The sequence below is a fragment of the Dendrobates tinctorius genome, unplaced genomic scaffold (genome assembly GCF_039654945.1).
Source record: "Dendrobates tinctorius isolate UK_male_01 unplaced genomic scaffold, ASM3965494v1 ptg000070l, whole genome shotgun sequence".
NCBI classification, from domain to species: Eukaryota; Metazoa; Chordata; class Amphibia; order Anura; family Dendrobatidae; genus Dendrobates; species Dendrobates tinctorius.
In genome coordinates this window covers 55,202-65,515 of record NW_027361738.1, presented here as the reverse complement: position 1 = coordinate 65,515, position 10,314 = coordinate 55,202, and the positions used below count along the sequence as shown (strand labels likewise).

The following is a 10,314-nucleotide window of genomic DNA, read 5'->3' as shown; positions in this document are numbered from 1 at the left end:
AGAGGAACACCCGGTCAGCACCACCCGGTACCGGTGTTTCTGCCCGGTCTGTCCATACCAGCCGAGGAGGGAGCCAGACTCCAGCACTCCCCAGTCACTGCCTCTGGACCGGAACCCCCGCCGTTCTCGCAGACACTGCACAGGCGGTTCCTTGGCCCAGGTAAGACTGTAGCGTATCCTGCGGTTCCCCTTAGGAACAGGAAACCAACTGAGGGGGAGAGGCGGACCGCCCTCTTTTATCTCTATAGGTTTCCTGTTCCTATGGGCGGATCCCTCTCTCCAAGTGGGTGCTGTAGTGGCGAAGAGTAAGAACAATATTCAAATAGTGCAGGGATGAAAGGATCAGAATGCCCTAGAACTAGTGCAGAATCCCAGACAAATGTCACAAATTGACAATAAAAATACATAATACCCACATCATGAAAACATGTGACCCAAAATATGCTTCCAAGGCATGATAACAAATGGTCCCACTAAGGGGGTATACACATTCAGATATACTTGGTATACAATATATAGTCACTTATGTCTGTAGAGAGCCCTCAACGCATTTCCCCGCCATGGCGATTCATCAGGAGGTATAGCCATCAAGCAACATTGTGATATCAGACATGAAGTGGCAACAGCATCAGTAACAGTATCGGCTATACCTCCTGATGAACCGCCATGGCGGGGAAACGCGTTGAGGGTTCTCTACAGACATAAGTGACTATATTGTATAGCAAGTATATCTGAATGTGTATACCCCCTTAGTAGGACCATTTGTTATGCCTTGGAAGCATGTTTTGGGTCACATGTTTACATGATGTGGGTATTATGTATTTATTGTCAATTTGTGACATTTGTCTGGGATTCTGCACTAGTTCTAGGGCATTCTGATCCTTTCATCCCTGAACTATTTGAATATTGTTTTCCCTTCTGTGTTATCAGGGATTAATAGGGAAGCAAGGGATAGTCCTCGTTGAGTGGGGGCGCCAATATCGTACTTTTAGGGTGCCAACCTCCACGGTTAGGAAGGTATCAGTTAGGCCTTATTTTAGGGCTGTGCAGCCCTCTAGATTAGGGTTTTTTCATATTTTGGCATTGGCTGGTTTTTCACTGGGAAGGTGTTTAACATTTATCATAATTTGTCTTTTAAAAGGGGCTTTGTATGTTCACATTTTGTTTTCTTATTCTCATATTATTAATCTTTTTCACTAACAAACACAAACCACAGAACATTTTATTAAACCATTTCATCTTGCCAGGCCACACGTCCTATATCAGAAACAAAGTAGGCAGCAAATTGGTCCCTCATTTGGGCAACTTCAACTGTTGACCGCAGAGAGTGATGATTGTAATCTGGCAATGGGTTTGAAGCGGATTCATCAGGTTCAATTTTGGGTCGCTCTTTAGCCATTATGTAGTTATGCAGAACCACACAAGCTTTGACAACCTCATCCACCGTCTCCATTTTTAGATTAATGGCTGTTCCAAGAATGCACCATTTGAAGACAAGAATCCCAAAATGTACACAACTGTTCTTCGGGCCCTGGTCAGTCTGTAGTTAAAAATCCTTTTTGTGTGGTTCAAGTCACGACTTGAGTAAGGTTTCAGTAGGTTTTCACACATTTGAAAGGCCTCATCCCCAACCATAACAAATGGCATGGGCGGGCCTTGAGTGTTAGGAAGAGGTTGTGGCAGGGGGAAATTAATTTTCTTCCATACAAGTATTGGCCCATATGAGTTTTTAAGAGTCTGGGAGTCATTTCCACGGCCAAAAGCTCCAATGTTCACGGCGATAAAGCAACAGTCCACATCTGCAATCGCCATGAGCACTACAGAAAAATATTTCTTGTAGTTGAAATGCTCAGATCCAGTTCTGGTGGGTTTGGAATCCAAATGTGCTTTTCATCCACTGCTCCCAAGCAGTTGGGGAAATTACACACTCACCAGAAATTTTCAGCAATTTCAAGCCACATTTCCGCAGTGGGTAGGGGGATAAATTAATCACAAGAACATTCCACAAAGCCCAGCAGGTGTCCAACTATTCCAGACAGGGTGGAAATTCCTATCCGGTACTGAAAATGGAGCAATAAGCTCTCTCCGGTAGCCAGGAATCTACCAAACAGAAAGAAAAAAAAATAAATAAAAATTGAGAGAGAATATGATGGGGTATAGCTAAACAGAAAGGAAAACACAATTAATACAAGGCAGAATAATGTCAGTATTTAAAAAAAACAAACAAACAAAAAAAAAAAATCTATGTACCTTAATGTGACCAGGAGACATTCCTCAGCAGGAATCGATGTACGGAGCTGTGTCCTGTCTCTGGATGGCTCCTTGGACACGACCAAGAAAATCCCAGAAAGTCTCTTGAGACATACTGGTCTACTCTGTAAATTTCTCTGGGTTGGTATTGAGCTCTCTGTATAGGGTGTGGTAGGCTCCACGGCTCTCCCAGACTTCAATAATGGGGTGTCTACAATAACGCCGACAGTCCTTAGTCTGTTTCATTGTTGCTCACAAGCAAACGCATAGGCAAGAAACCGCTTTATATCCAAATCCAGGTTGAAATAAAAGCTCTCCATGCCAAGATCCATCGTGCATCAGGATACAGAAGCAAAATCTGAAGTTTTCAGCTGTCCAAGGGTCTATATAAAGATATCCCATTAGACACGCCCACTGGTCTCATTGGTGGTGTCTGTTTATCTAGATTTTTCTCTTGTAAAATTTTCCACCATGAGCACAAAAACCACAAACGCATGCAAAAGCAGCATTTGTCAGCATGTGCAAGCTAAGGCTAGTTTCACACTAGCGTTTTGAAGCGCAGCGGATGCTCGCCGTGAAGCTCTGCCCCCTGCCGCGCCTCCTCCGGTCAGCTCCATTTATGGGCGCATGACACTGCATGCGACCTGTGTACCCCATCTTTAGCATTGGGTACGCAGGCATGGTGTTGCCAGCGCATGCGTCCTTTTGATGGTGTGCCGGCTGCACCAAAATGCAACACAATGCGTTTGGCGCAGCGTCAAAAGGACGCATGCGCCGGCAAAAGCATACCTGCGCACGGCCTGCGTACCCGATGCTAAGGATAGGGTACGCAGGTCGCATGCAGTGTCATGCGCCCATAGGTGGAGCTAACTGGAGGAGGCACGGCAGGGGGCAGAGCTTCAAGGGGAGCATCCCCTGCGCCTCAAAACGCTAGTGTGAACCTAGCCTAATGCGTCTAAAAAAATGCAGCGTTTGCATGCAGTTTTTTGTGCGTTTGAGGTTGTGGAGGATACACTGCAAATTCAACCGCAAGTGTAAAGCTAGCCTAAAAGGCTGTCTTTTGGAAGAGCAAGACAGCAATGGAGGTTTATACACTACAGTGATTAGCCTCACTTGTCTAGGATGAAGTAGCCACCAAAGATTGTTCTATAAATCACAGGCAACATCATGAAAGGCCTTCACAAGGAAGCTACACACTGCTCCTACTCACAAGATTAGGATGTGGAGTAGTATAATGTACAATCGATTCCTCTAGCCTCCATTTCAGGTACACCAACTGCTCAACTACAATTTGGTCAGGGAATTCGTGGTACAGCTTTCTCCAGAGTCTGAGAAACTAGTGATTTTTAACAATACAAGGCTGCATTTTGCTCGTGATATTAACAGCTTGCAGGGCTTAAAAAGGACTGTCAGCACAGAATGACTGTTCAAACCAAGCGAGCTACCATGAACTACAGTGTCTTCAAAATGGTCTCCCATCGATCATATCTGGGATGTCATTTGTGAGCTTAAGTGCATTCAGTGTGGTAGAACATTCCTCAATCATTAACTTCATGGATAGCAGACAAGGCCTGCAAGTGTATTATAGTAATATTCCTGGCACTTCTACAGGTTATCATTTCCAGCCTTCATAGGATTCATATTCTCAATGTAGAATATATAGTTTCTGCAATGCCGAGACTTTTTGTGATGCAACTTCAATGTTTAGCATTGTAGTCTAGCTTCATTAGGCCAGGCACGCTTAATCATGGCTATATCCTGGGTCTCAGCAGCTTCTTTATCCCGAGATTCATGCACCTCCTGCATAGTCACATTACAGAAGTGGGAGAGGAGGCTGGCTCCACATTAATAGCCAAGCCAGCTCATTCCTTTCTATACGTTTGCTATGACAGATCAGCGGCTCTCTTAACCTTTATAACAAGTAGTCAGTCTGGTCATCTGTTGACTCCAAGACAACAGCCAGGGATATTTAGTCTGACTACTTGTGTCCCACATCACTTATTAATCTTTGTCAAATCTTAGTTAATTGTAAACAAACACCTTTACTAGTTGTGCAAGGCTAGGCACAACACTATTAAATATATGGGGTGCTGAGAGATGTCTGTTGCGGATTTTGATGCTTTTCCGCAGTGTTTTTGGATGCGCGGAATTGTATCAAATCTGCAGTGTAGGACAGTACCAATGATAGTCAATGGGAATTTGAGAATTGCTGTGCACATGCCGTGGAAAAATCTGCACGGAGTCGCTGCGTTTTTTCCCGCAGCATGTCAATTCTTTGTGAGGAAATGCAGAGTTTCTGCACCCATTGACTATACATAGAGTAAGGCAAAGCCACACATTAAAAAATGCATCACAATCAGCAACAAATATGCAAGTAACCCGCAAGAAGTCTGCATGCATTCCACATGAAATCCGCAAGCATTTTGGCCTGCACTTTCTGCCAATCTGCAACATTTGCACCTACCCCCCTATACTCAGCTTGTTAGCTGAAGTGCTGCACCAAACAAGATTCGATAAATCTTTCAAGGAAGAAAGGAGATGCATTCAAGGGCGCACTTAGTAGAAAGTCTGACATGTTGAGACTTTAAATACAAAACATTAAAATGACAAGATGTTAAAATTACTGAAAGTGTAGGTCCTCTAACACTTCAGCCACATTTCCACTGGTACAGTATTTGAACCACCGCAAGCACCGTAGACAAACATGTCTGCTCAATATATTTCATGCAACAAAAACCCCCTTTATTCTTACAAAATATTTTATTAATATTTACTCTTCAAAATCAATTTCTTTTACAGAAAAAAAAAAAAAGGATCGATTGGTATTGAATTAGAGCACATTCTCACAATTCAAGGCCTTACAGTTACTTATGAACCTGTCAATCAACACGAAAGATCTTTCCGGCTGGTCATATGGAAGTATGTGGCCACCTCCCCTGACTATCACCTAGAAAAAGAAGAGAAGAAAGAAAATTAAGTCAGAAGTAATAGAAATAACCAATCATGCGAGTCAGTACAAGCACATAGGATGCAGGCAATTTTATTAGCATGTAAGTACATCAAATGATTGGGAACCACAGCACATTGACATTTTAAGGTGGCTAAACACTTGTCAGATGCTGGCTGTAAGTCAGTATGAAGCCATGTTCCCTCTTCCCTTGTAGTGTAAAAGTTACCAGTTCATGAAAACACATCCATTATGTGACTTTGCTTAAATATCCTTTTCACTGTCTGCTTAAAAATATTCGTTAACTGATATTTTGGTGTAGATTTCCATATTATCCAGTCTCCCGATGCTTACCTGCACGCAACCTCCGATCCTCACAATATCTCATTCTCTACGCCTTACTGCCTCTTCACACAATTGCATACAAGATTTCTCCCGTGCATCACTCCAACTCTCTACGCCAACATATTAGACTCTCGCCTACCGTGGAAACCTTCAAAAAAGGAACCTGAAGACCTACCTCTTCCGACAAGCCTACAACCTGCAGTAACTACCAAACTGCTGCACGACCAGCTCTACCCTCACCCATTCATTGTAAATTGTGAGCCATTGTGGGCAGGGTCCTCTACCAGTTGTGAATTTTGTTCATTATTGTACTGTTTTTTTTACCATGTAAAGCACATAATGTAAAGTAGCAGCTGCCACCTCCTTTGAGTAATGCAAAAAAAAAAAAATTGTAACAATTTGTCTTCACTGAATATAAATTTCACCAATTAGTTGATAATGGAGAATGATCAGTCCTGATTGTGAAAAAAAACACCTGAAGATTTCTGGTAAAGTTTATTACATACATAAAAATAAAGCGTGCCTATGTGAACTGAGCCTCCCATGGGCCGGAGTCATCAAGATTTTACGACAATTCTAGTGCTAAGATCTTTGAAAATGCACACCTTTAGGGCAACTTGAGGCTGTGCTAAAGTTTTGCAACTTTTGGAGTTCTACCCTTATTTTCACAGCGCCACTTAGCACTTTGACCGATTCATTAAAATGAATGCCTCTAAATCAGCGTGAAGATCACTCGTTTTGAGGAACCCAGGCCTTTTTTAAATCTGTCTGGGCCCCAACAGACTGAATCAGATAAATACGTCACATGCGTACATCGGTAAATATGGAGATTGCTGGAAAAAACTTCGTCAACATATTGCGAATGACAGATGTGACTATTGGAACCAATCACTATCTGCTATGGTGATTAAGGCCTTTTTCACAAGGGAAGTGTGGCGCCCCTGAGGCTTCAGTCGCCATAGAGGTACTGCACCTTCTCCTAAGGTGTAGTGCCCCACCATCCAGGTAAGGTGGGAACTCCTAACCACACTCCACACCTGCATTCCACACACAGGATAGTTCAGTGGGGCCACCTAACAGCTTTATGCTGGGGGTTTAGCAGATCACCCCTCGTGGAACCCTGCTTCGTAACACGAGATGTGCTGGGAGGCGGGTGGAGTAAGATGATACAAAAGTGGGAAGAGTGAAAGTTGTTGGTTAGAGAAGAGAGAAGATGGGTGTCTGAGGGACGTGCTGCAGCAGGTCCCAGTGATCTGGGCTGCTGGCACGAGAAAGACCAGAGAAAGACTGATAAGATTGATAACCTAACCTTCCATAAGAGGGAGAGAACAGATCAGAACGAAGGAGAATAGAAGGACGGTGGGAAGCAGGTTGAGAAAGAGAGAACCCTTCCAGTCTAGAGAGCGCAAAGGCTGGGGCCCGGTCCCCGAGGTTGATTGGATCTTTATGTCCGGCAACAGACACCGGAGGAGTAGTGAGCCACTAATGCCTTGCTCCCCTCAGACTTGGGACACAACAGCAACTGAATAGAGAGCCGGGACGCAGTGAGGAGTCCCCGAAGCAGGCTACAGCTGTCTGTCATACAAGTAAAGACTAGGAACACCTAGAGAGGCACTCCAGGGTAACTAAGTACTGGAGTGCTTCGCACCTAAAGGCGCATTGGAGAAGTCGTTCAGTAAGGTACATGTTGGCGGAGTGTGGAAGGGAGAATCCTATCCTGCCTGGAGGTTGGTTGGAGCCCTGACCTGGAGAACACAGTACGGAGGCAGGCAGTTGTGTGAACTGCAAACAGTGAGTAAAGCTTTGGAACCGCATACTCTGGTGTACTCCAGTTATTCCCGCACCACTACACCTGGGTACCAGCCTCCATACCATTCTGCGCCTCTCCTCATCCATTGCACCTACACTTCCCTGGGACTACAGCTCCACCTGTGGGGAGCTACACCATCTTTGCTGCACCATACCATCAGTCCCAGCGGATCTGCATGCAGCGTTGGCTCAACATCTTACTTGCCAAACACCACAGGTGGCGTCACAAACTATTCTAATAAACTTTAACACCATTAACATCACTGCCATTGATAGTGGGCGCCCAGGGCCACGGACCGGGTCACCACTGCTGTGACACATTCCCACATTGACACCGGCACGGTACCGAGTACTCCGCTGCCCTGGGTGTGCGAGGGCGACCTTGGAAGGATTAGGAATGTAGGAGGACACAGAGAGAACATACAAAGACATACCAATTTGGGAATGTAGATTGTGAGCACCAGTGGGAACAGTGATGTCTGTAAAGGTGTTGAGGAATCCTAGGCACTATACAAGAGGAAAATAATTTAAATAAGGGAAGCAGATGAGCTCCATTTATTATGGGAGCTGTCCGAAAGCCATTTAGGCTGCTTTTACACTTGCCGTGTTTTTTAGGCCCCAATAGATTACTATGGGGTCGTAAAAACACGTTTGAGTGCCGCATGGTACGGCCGTGAAAAAAAAGTTATTGAGCTTGCTTGACATTTTCACGGAACGGCCTCCATTTATAACAATGGAACCGCAAAAACAGTATTTTGTTTTTGTTGATCCGAGAAGGTTTTTTGCAGCCCGTTTTTGCAGGAGACCGCAAAAATCATGCCAATACTGCCTGTTAAAACGGCCCATGAAAAACCCAGCAAGTGTAAAAGTAGCCTTAATGTCATTTTTTGGTTTTAAAAAATAACTAATACAGTCCTGTATGTTGCACTTTGTTTTAGCCTCAATTTAACAGTGGATACCACACATTATCAGCTGTTTGCAGAAATCACTTGACTGTCTAATAGGTGAGCTTTGACACTTGTTTTCTTACTGCAAAAGAGGCAGCCAGGTAGTGTTACTAGAATAAACAGATTCAGTGCAAGAATATTCCACATTAAAGTGCACAGAAATATTCCCAATCTACACCATATCCTTACAATAGGCCCTCATCCCTTATTCTTCACATCCCCCTACATTCCTAAATTACAACCAGCCAACATGAGATAATGACTCCACCAAACCTGTACAAATACAGCCATTTCCCATAGCTACACTGATGCTATACAGATGTAGAAGAGCATGTCCTGTAGAGCCAGGTGCCAAAATATCAGACAGGTTTTGGCTTTTCACTTGCAGTTATATCGAAGGTGGTATAACATCAGAAGACCCTGGTGGACCCATCTAGGCTTGTACAAGATTAATGATCGGTAGGAAGATCGATCAAGTTGAAACAAAAGAAATTAAAATTTAAATAAACTTCTGGTATCTAGTGATGAGTCCGTGCTCTGATAAGGTGTTATCGGGGCACACCGTGCTGAGTGACGTCGCCATGCTTGAATAATGTTACAGTCCCTGCGCCTGTTTGACAGCAGCATCGGGGACTAGCACATTTTGAGCACGCCAATGACACTTTGTGCATGAGCATGCACGGATTACACCTTATCAAAGCACGTTTTCATCACTACTAGTCATTTAGCAGTTATCCTGGTGTACATAAGATACTAAGTGCTTAAGAAGGTTTTCTTATATCCATGGAAAAGTAGCAGAGACTGCCTTATGGATAAATTAAGCGAAGACCTTTGTTTGAGCTATAAAAAGCAGAAAAAAAAAAACATCACTTCACACCTAAACTCAAGATATCTCAAGATGGTAAACTGCCTCCACTACATGGAAGGTAAGCAGCTACTTGTGGTTACACAATACTTTGTGCACAGTCAACTCGTAAAATGAGAAAAACAAAGGTTGGCATGGCTGGAGGGAGCAGATGTGTAACCAGTGGCCTTTTTATTAAGCACAAGAGCTGTACACATGGAGCAAACATCTGCCGGCAAAATGGCCTGATAGAACACTAACACCCAGTGTTCAGCAAACAAAAGGTAACCGACTGGAGTCAGGGCCAATTAATCCGTGACCCACATTTCCTGTCTGACCCGAGGACTGGAAGGTTAGTGAAGAACAGGGAATGGTCATTACCTGAACCACATCTGTAAGAAACAGCACAATGTACAATTTATACACAAACTACCTCCAAGAGCACATTACACAGGGCAGATTGTGATAACTGGAATGGAGCCATGATCTGCTAGGTTTGCCATTCTTACACTTTCCAGGGCAGCTCCATTTTGGAAAATGCTTTCTGCCTAGGCTTAAATTTTAGCGCTATGTCTCAATCTAATGTCACTACTCCCCTGATGAATCTGAAGATGAAACGCATTGGGAGACATGTTTGGGGATAAAGGCCACTCAGCTGTACACAAGCATGACGATATGCTGAGGTTTGGGACCCCCACATGAGAGCGTATATTCAGGCATCGGTGTGCGGGACCACCACACCCGAGATAAGTACAGCGATACACTGATATTACTCATAGTGAACTATAAATGCAGTATATATGGGGAATGCACATTACTCTGATCTACTGTGATCCATAGGTGATTTGTATGCTTTACTGGTTTATAATAAAGCACTAATATAAATGATCCTAGATATGGTACTAGGAATATAAAAAGTCCGCCATATTTGAAGAGTTGAAGGGCATATTTGCTAGATTATGTGAGATAACAGGATCTATGTGGAGCTACATCATTGATACGGAAACAAACATACCACAGATGGTCTAATATGAATGATTTCTTGTTGATAAAGCCGAGACTGGTTATACAGTATACTTGGATGCAGCTACCATGGTATACTATTATACAGCGGTGTTTACCATATGTTGTATTGGTCCTTCAACAAGATAAGTGATGGCGGCATAGCACAG

The 10,314-nt window shown here is 43.7% G+C and overlaps 1 protein-coding gene across 1 annotated transcript in view; it reads right to left on the bottom strand.

Moving 5' to 3' along the window:
- Positions 1 to 4,991: 4,991 nt before the first annotated feature.
- LOC141095387 (uncharacterized) overlaps positions 4,992 to 10,314 on the bottom strand; it is a 39,079-nt gene continuing 33,756 nt past the window's right edge. The window contains exon 2 of the mRNA XM_073581340.1: positions 4,992 to 5,197. The gene's annotated coding sequence lies outside the window, so the exon portion shown is untranslated. The remainder of the gene's footprint in view (positions 5,198 to 10,314) is intronic.